General features: G+C 39.6%; 1 non-coding gene across 1 annotated transcript; it reads right to left on the reverse strand.

Annotated features, from left to right (window-relative positions):
- Positions 1-869: 869 nt before the first annotated feature.
- Positions 870-1,057, reverse strand: LOC128665300 (U2 spliceosomal RNA). The gene has a single exon (XR_008403069.1). It is a non-coding gene; the product is annotated as a U2 spliceosomal RNA (small nuclear RNA).
- Positions 1,058-7,680: the final 6,623 nt, after the last annotated feature.

Raw genomic sequence — 7,680 nt, forward strand, 5'->3', positions numbered from 1 at the left:
ACCCTCACACATATAAACACCCAATATAACTCTATTTAATAATAATACAAAAAATCTGCTAGTTTGTAATTACTCCACTTGATGAATATCCACAGGGAAAATGTTTTAATAATCAGTACATGGATCACTTGGTCAGACATTTGTGTTTAGACATCACTAATCAGCTGGGAATATCAGCCCATTTTGCATCACTTTCCAAAAAAAAGCAAAGCAGCACATGTCAAACATAATTAGAAAAAGTTATGCGGTGTACAAACATTTGTTTGGGGTACAGTGTCCATGTACCATAACCTATTGATGCAAATCTAGAAGATATGTTTGTTTGTTTTTAAACTACTGATACTAAACAGGAAAATCCCATGTTGCTGGTTATAAAAGTCAGGACAAGACTCTCCCATACCACTGAATCCCCATTAGCTATGTAAGTTATCAGAATTGTGTGCTATCACCACTTAAAGAACGCTTATGTCCACTTATAGTGGAAAAACTAAAAGAACCAAAATCCAATGTTAGAGTTTGAAGCTTATAAAATTCTGGTGTTCTGTCCTTATATCTTCCCCACAGGAAACTTGGCACAAATTACAGCTTGAGACCTGTAGCCCCACAGACCTGACAAGACATCTCTGCTCTTTCTGTATTCAGGCATGAGCAGGGTTTTAATTTGTCCTCTAGTGGTCTCTTTCCCATATGACGTAATGTCGCTTGGCAAGACTTCCCAATTTCCAAATCGGAGCACTGCATTCAGTGGCAGCAGTGAAATTGTAAAACTTGGGTTTTCCTGAATAGACTTCATATAACCCATGTCAGATGTGGAAAGCAAATTTCTATACCTACACTTAATCCTTTTTTTTTTTTTTTTTTTTTTTTTTTTTTTTTGCACCGGTCCTGGAGGTACTGCAATACCAGATCAATGCGTGGAGTGGACAGAGCAAGCTCTTCTTCCATCTCCCTGTTTCAAAAATCCATTTAATATATGGCACCCAGATAGGGCGCGTATCAGATATTAAACTGATAAGAACAGATACACCTACACTTAATCCTTTAATATAGAATAATTCCTCTTGTATTTATTTTCCCATCATTCAGGATACTTTCAGCACTTACCTTGTAAGCATTCAGAGTCTCATAAGCAACCAATAGATAGTATGTTTTGTAGTACCGCTCCATCTGTTGTCACTTTTGAGCAAATTTTATGGAGGGACATGACATATTTGTTACACGCTACAGTGCAACAACACAGTAAGTTACACAAACGAAGGAAACCCCTGAATAAAGAGAACAAAGTCAACACAGAGATTCTTTACCTTTATGGCAGTGAAACCAGAGGTTCAGACGTCAAAACCAGGGCTGTCATACATTAATATTGATTGGACCCTGTCAGCACTGCTTCCACTGGTTTAGATTTGGTGCATGGAGCTGGCTAATTCACTGCCAAATGCCTTCTGTACTTTTGCATCCTAGGACGCCTCTCCTCCCTGCAGCCAGCTCAAGCCCTGCCCAGGAATACAGCAACAACAGTGTAGGACCAAACAGGGGGGTGATGGATGGTATTACTAACCCCTTCATCTGTTTCTGGGGCCGCATTTACTTCTATTTAAGTATAACTTATAAGAGTTTACAGAGGGAGTAACGCGGCACACGGCAGGGGAGGAGCAACTAAACAAAAGCCTTACCCGGGAAAACTATTTGTGGGCAGAGGGCAGGAGCAACTAAATAAACAAAAGCCTTACCCGTGAAAACTATTTGTGTTCAGAGGGCAGGAGCAACTAAATAAACAAAAGCCTTACCCGTGAAAACTATTTGTGGGCAGAGGGCAGGAGCAACTAAACAAAAGCCTTACCCGTGAAAACTATTTGCGGGCAGAGGGCAGGAGCAACTAAATAAACAAAAGCATTACCCGGGAAAACTATTTGTGGGCAGAGGGCAGGAGCAACTAAATAAACAAAAGCCTTACCCGTGAAAACTATTTGTGGGCAGAGGGCAGGAGCAACTAAATAAACAAAAGCATTACCCGGGAAAACTATTTGCGGGAAGAGGGCAGGAGCAACTAAATAAACAAAAGCCTTACCCTGGAAAACTATTTGCGGGAAGAGGGCAGGAGCAACTAAATAAACAAAAGCCTTTCCCGGGAAAACTATTTGCGGGAAGAGGGCAGGAGCAACTAAATAAACAAAAGCCTTACCCGGGAAAACTATTTGTGGGCAGAGGGCAGGAGCAACTAAATAAACAAAAGCATTACCCGTGAAAACTATTTGTGGGCAGAGGGCAGGAGCAAGTAAATAAACAAAAGCCTTACCCGGGAAAACTATTTGTGGGCAGAGGGCAGGAGCAACTAAATAAACAAAAGCTTTACCCGGGAAAACTATTTGTGGGCAGAGGGCAGGAGCAAGTAAATAAACAAAAGCCTTACCCGGGAAAACTATTTGTGGGCAGAGGGCAGGAGCAACTAAATAAACAAAAGCTTTAACCATAAAAACTATTTGCGGGCAGTGCGTGGAAAAAAAAAACAAAAAACATATATATATAAAAGTTTGTTTGTGAATTGTGCTGGAGGTGGGCCCCCCACTGAGAGAGGGACCTCCGGGGCCCGGTCACAGTCGTGAATTCTGCACCACCGGAAGTTCCGCCCCTGAATACAACTGAGGTAATGAAAAGGTAACAAAGAGTTAATTAATGATCAAGCTCAGGTGTGTGTAAGAGAATCATTTGATTGACACTAAGTAGGTCTATGAGTACGGCTTTGGAAGCTGAAATGCGTTAGACGATTGTGTCTGAGCTTGTTCTATATTTTATCACCTTGCTGCTTTTATTAAGATATTCGTGGAATAAAGATCAAGTTTTATATAAGCACCTTCATTTGGGAATCCACTTTTTTGCTTTCTTATACATGCCGAATGCACCAGTTGTTTATCCCATTCAGGAGGTAGGAGATTTCCAGAGGAGATTGTCTGGATCCAGGCAGAAAATCCATGTTGCCGCTGACTAACATACAAAAAACAAAAAGCAAGAAAAAGGAACAAAAAGTTTTTTACTAACGGAGTGTTGTAATCTGTACAGGCTGAAGACTGGGAACAGAGTCAGGTGAGACGAGAGGAGTAGGAGTATGCTGCTGGAGTACCTCTCTGCAAAAGTGATAGAGGTCGAGCTGTAAGGGTGAGCACATGCTGTACAGCGACAGCATCAGCATTCTTTCTTACACCGCCTGCCGAGTTTGGAAACAGCGCTTGAGACCATCCAATATAGGAGAGCAGAGCAGATAAGCCACATTAGCAGCTGTAACATTACAGATCATAACGACACATATCCTGACACAATCCATTAACCCACATTGAGCCATACTTTACATATAAAGTGGAACTTGTGTATATACAGATGCTGGAACATTGTGTTTAGAGTTGCTGATATTATCTAGCTTCTTTATCAGGACCTAAAATCCTGGAATGACCCTTGGTCTTTTTTTCCAGTGTATGGTTAACCCATTGGAAACCACTAATTTATCAATTTCACAGAACTACTTGCCATGTTTAACTGGTTTGTTTTTAGGTTTCTGCATGCCATTTCTTTTCCAAGTTGGCAGGTATTCAACAAAACTGTCACGCACGTAATTTGAGTCAGTAATGATCACAAATTCATGAATACCTTGTTCAATAGCCATTTTAATGTTTTTAGAACAGCAGTGAGTTCTGCAACTTGACTGGATCTTGGTCCAATGTTGAATCCTACAGAAATATTTGGCTATTCCAATGCCAGAGACTAATATATGCTCATTATCAATAGTGGCATGGTAAGAACAACCATCAACATATACCCATGGTAATATTTGACAATGGTCATTACTGTATATTTTATATGGGGAAAGCAATTGTTCCTCCAGGAAATCATCTTCTATTAAATCTTCCCCATGAGCCTTGGCAGTACAGTCATGGAGCTCAGCAAGTCCCTGTGCGACTGGATTCTTTTTGTTTTGCTTATAGAGAATTTCTAAAGGCAAGCCTTGTAAGGAAAGAGTTCAAGCTGTTATTCAGCTATTGGACAGGTTCTCATCTCTTATTTTCTCAATTTGCAAATATAGCAAAGGCTGGTGGGCCATTTCTACAATAATTTTCTTGCCCTGTATTTAGCTATGGAAATTGTGTAGAGCCCATACAGTAGATAAAAGGGCTTTTTCGCAATAATTGAATTTTATTCCCACTGGGGATAGAGTTTTGCTTGCATAAACCACAACTTTGCTTAAATGATGGTGTTTTTGGTATAAAACAGCACTCATGCTTACATCAGTGTGACCTGTTTCTAAGTAGAAAGGTTTACCCCCTTCAGGGTAGGCTAAGCAAGGTGCTTGAGTGAGTTTTCTCTTAAGCTCTCTTATGGCTGCCTCTTCAGCATCACTCCAGTGCCATTTCACATCCTTCTTTAGAAGATGCAGTGGTGGTTTAGCTAATTCTGCATAATTATCAATAAATTTGTGAGAATAATTTGTCATAACCAGGAATGATCTTAAGTCCTTTAAGATAGTTGGGTCCTTAGAATTTACTATGGCTTTAACCTTTCTCTTCTGAAGATTTAACCCTTCAGAAGTAGCTTCATGTCCCAAGAAGTTTACACAGGTACGACACCATTGAGCTTTTTGTAGGGATAATTTGACACCTGCCCTTTTAAGTTGGCTAAGGACAAGCCCTGTGATGTGTTTTTCAAAGTCTGTGTTTTTGATTAACACATCATCAACATAGGATAACGTTCCCCTTTCTAGTGCATCAGGCATAGAGGTCCATTTATCAAGCTTCGAATGGAGCTTGTGGCCCTGTGTTTCTGGCGAGTGTCTAAAGACCGCTGCTCCATAACCCTGTTCACCTGCTCTGACGAGGACAGACATCGCCACAATTCAACTCGATCAAGTACGATCGGGTTGATTGACACCCTCCTGCTGGCTGATTGGCCGCGAGTCTGCAGGGGGCGGCGTTGCACCAGCAGCTCACAAGAGCTGCTAGTGCAATGCTGAATACGGAGAGCGTATTGCTCTCCGCATTCAGCGCATATTGATCTCCGCATTCAGCGATGTCTGTCGGAACTGATCCACACTGTCGGATCATGTCCAACAGACCTTTGTTAAATAGGCCTCATAGTCTTATGCATGAATATTGCAAACTCATGACCTGAATTTATGTGTCCAAACGGGAGCCGTGTGAACGCATATTGGATTTTCTGAAATAAAAACACTAGTTTATACTGGTCTTCCTAATGCACCTTTATGGTCCAATATCCCTGCACACAATCAATGGCAGTGAATATTTTAGACCCCTGCATCTGTGCTAGGCACTGGTCAATATATGGCGCAGGCCATCCAGACATGTATACTTGTTTGTTTAGCTGTCTTAAGTCAGCACACAAACACTATTGCCCATTGGGTTTAAGAATACCTAGAATAGGATTATTATAAGAACTGTGCACTTGTCTGATAATATCCCTTTCCTCCAAGTTCCTTATGATTTCTGCAATGGAATCATATAAGGCTAAAGGGAGTCTGTATTGCTTAACAAATACAGGTGGTGCATTGGGGTCTGTTTGGATTCTTGCAATTTGTAGATCTGTAGTCCCACAGTCATAAGAATCCCTAGCAAAATAACTATTTAATAACTATTCTACCTAGTTAAAATAAATACAAACTTGCCTGTAAAATAAAAATAAAACCTAAGCTAGATACAATGTAACTATTAGTTATATTGTTGCTAGCTTAGGGTTTATTTTATAGGTAAGTATTTAGTTTTAAATAGGAATTATTAAGGTAATAATAGTAATTTTATTTAGATTTATTTAAATTATATTTAAGTTAGCGGGTGTTAGGGTTAGGGTTAGACTTAGATTTAGGGGTTAATAACTTTAATATAGTGGCGACGTTGGTGGCGGCAGATTAGGGGTCAATAAGTGTAGGTAGGTTGCGGCGACATTGGGGGTGGCAGATTAGGGGTTAATAAATATAATGTAGGTGTCGGCGATGTTGGGGGTAGCAGATTAGGGGTTCATAAGTATAATGTAGGTGACGGCGGTGTCCGGAGCGGCAGATTAGGGGTTAATCGATATAATGTAGGTGTCGGCGATGTCGGGGGCGGCAGATTAGGGGTTAATAAGTGTAAGATTAGGGGTGTTTAGACTCGGGGTTCATGTTGTAGACATAAATGTATTTACCCCATAGGTGCACAAGCACATTCAGCCAGCTCACCGCTAATGTAAGCAGCGCTGGTATTGAGGTGAGATGTGAAGCAAAATTTTGCTCTACGATCACTTTCTTGCGGTTAACGCTGGGTTTTTAAAAACCCGTAATACCAGCGCTGTCTGTAAGTGAGCAGTGAGCATAAACTGCTCATTAGCACCGCACAGCCTCTAACGCAAAACTCGTAATCTAGGTGTATATTTCCTGGCTGATGTACATTTCCTATGGGAAAACTGCCCCGCATAGGTTAAAAAGGAAATGACACATATCAACCCGCTTGACAGATGACAGACTCCCCCTGCTGGAAACCTTCACTACACTATAAACACAGGGAGGGTGAGAGTAAGGCAGAAGACAATAATGCTATTAAACTGTAAACGCTTACAACATAACTTACTATAAACTGGATCGAGAGGTTAAGGTAGAGGAAACTAAGAACACCAGATTCTCTTCATCCTAGTAGATACTTACATGAATCACCCCGTAGATGCCCCCGCACGGTGGGAACTTTCTATGGCTGACTTTTTTCTTTATGTTCTTTTATTTTGTTTGTTTATTGTTCAATAATAATTGCAAAATTCATCAGATTGATACCCTGTCAAAGTCTGGATGCTAAGTCTAACATAATTCTTGGCATGTCTATGTTAATGACTATCACAAATCTGTTATGTACCATCTGGATGATAATTGAAGAGGATTCAATCAAATTCAATTAAAAAAAATAAAAAAATAAAAAATAAACATGTGTTTTACCATTTCCCGGAAATACACTTAAGGGGGTGAAAATGGGAGTTGATTTATAAGGATACCTATATCTCAAAAACTGAAGATATTACAAAAGTAAAAATTATAATTTAAAATCTTCATTATACAGTAAGTTTGCCAAATGTCTTGCTCCTACCATCAGTAAATCTCAAGATATGGATATCACTAAAGAAAATGTATACTCTTTTTTTCACATCAGACAGTTGAGTCATAATATATAATTACAATTTAATATTAAACTAATTGTAAACAGAATATTTTTCACATCCGACAGTTAAGTCATAATATATAATTACAATTATTTAATATAAAATAAATTGTCAACAGAATAATTAATAACATACTTTTATTGTGCCAGACGGACGCCCCACCCACAACTTAGCTGATTGGTGCCCATGTACGAGAAAGACAAAGAATTAACAAAACTCACAAAGTTAATGTCAGTGAGTGTTCAACCTGAACGGGCACAGACATGAGGGCACACGTTGTTGCGAGTGGTGCTGTTTTGTCTGTCTCATTCTCTGTTTGTAATTACAACTCTAAAAAATTCCTGGATGCATATCAATGGAACAACTATCTTTGTTTTGTAGTCAATATGCCCCGAATAACATCTGCAATAAACATTGCTTATTACGTTAAAATATCAATCTGTAAATTATATTTTGCAGATTTTGTACGAAAAAACTCAGCCAATAGGATGAGATCTACTG

The sequence above is a fragment of the Bombina bombina genome, chromosome 6, assembly GCF_027579735.1.
Source record: "Bombina bombina isolate aBomBom1 chromosome 6, aBomBom1.pri, whole genome shotgun sequence".
NCBI classification, from domain to species: Eukaryota; Metazoa; Chordata; class Amphibia; order Anura; family Bombinatoridae; genus Bombina; species Bombina bombina.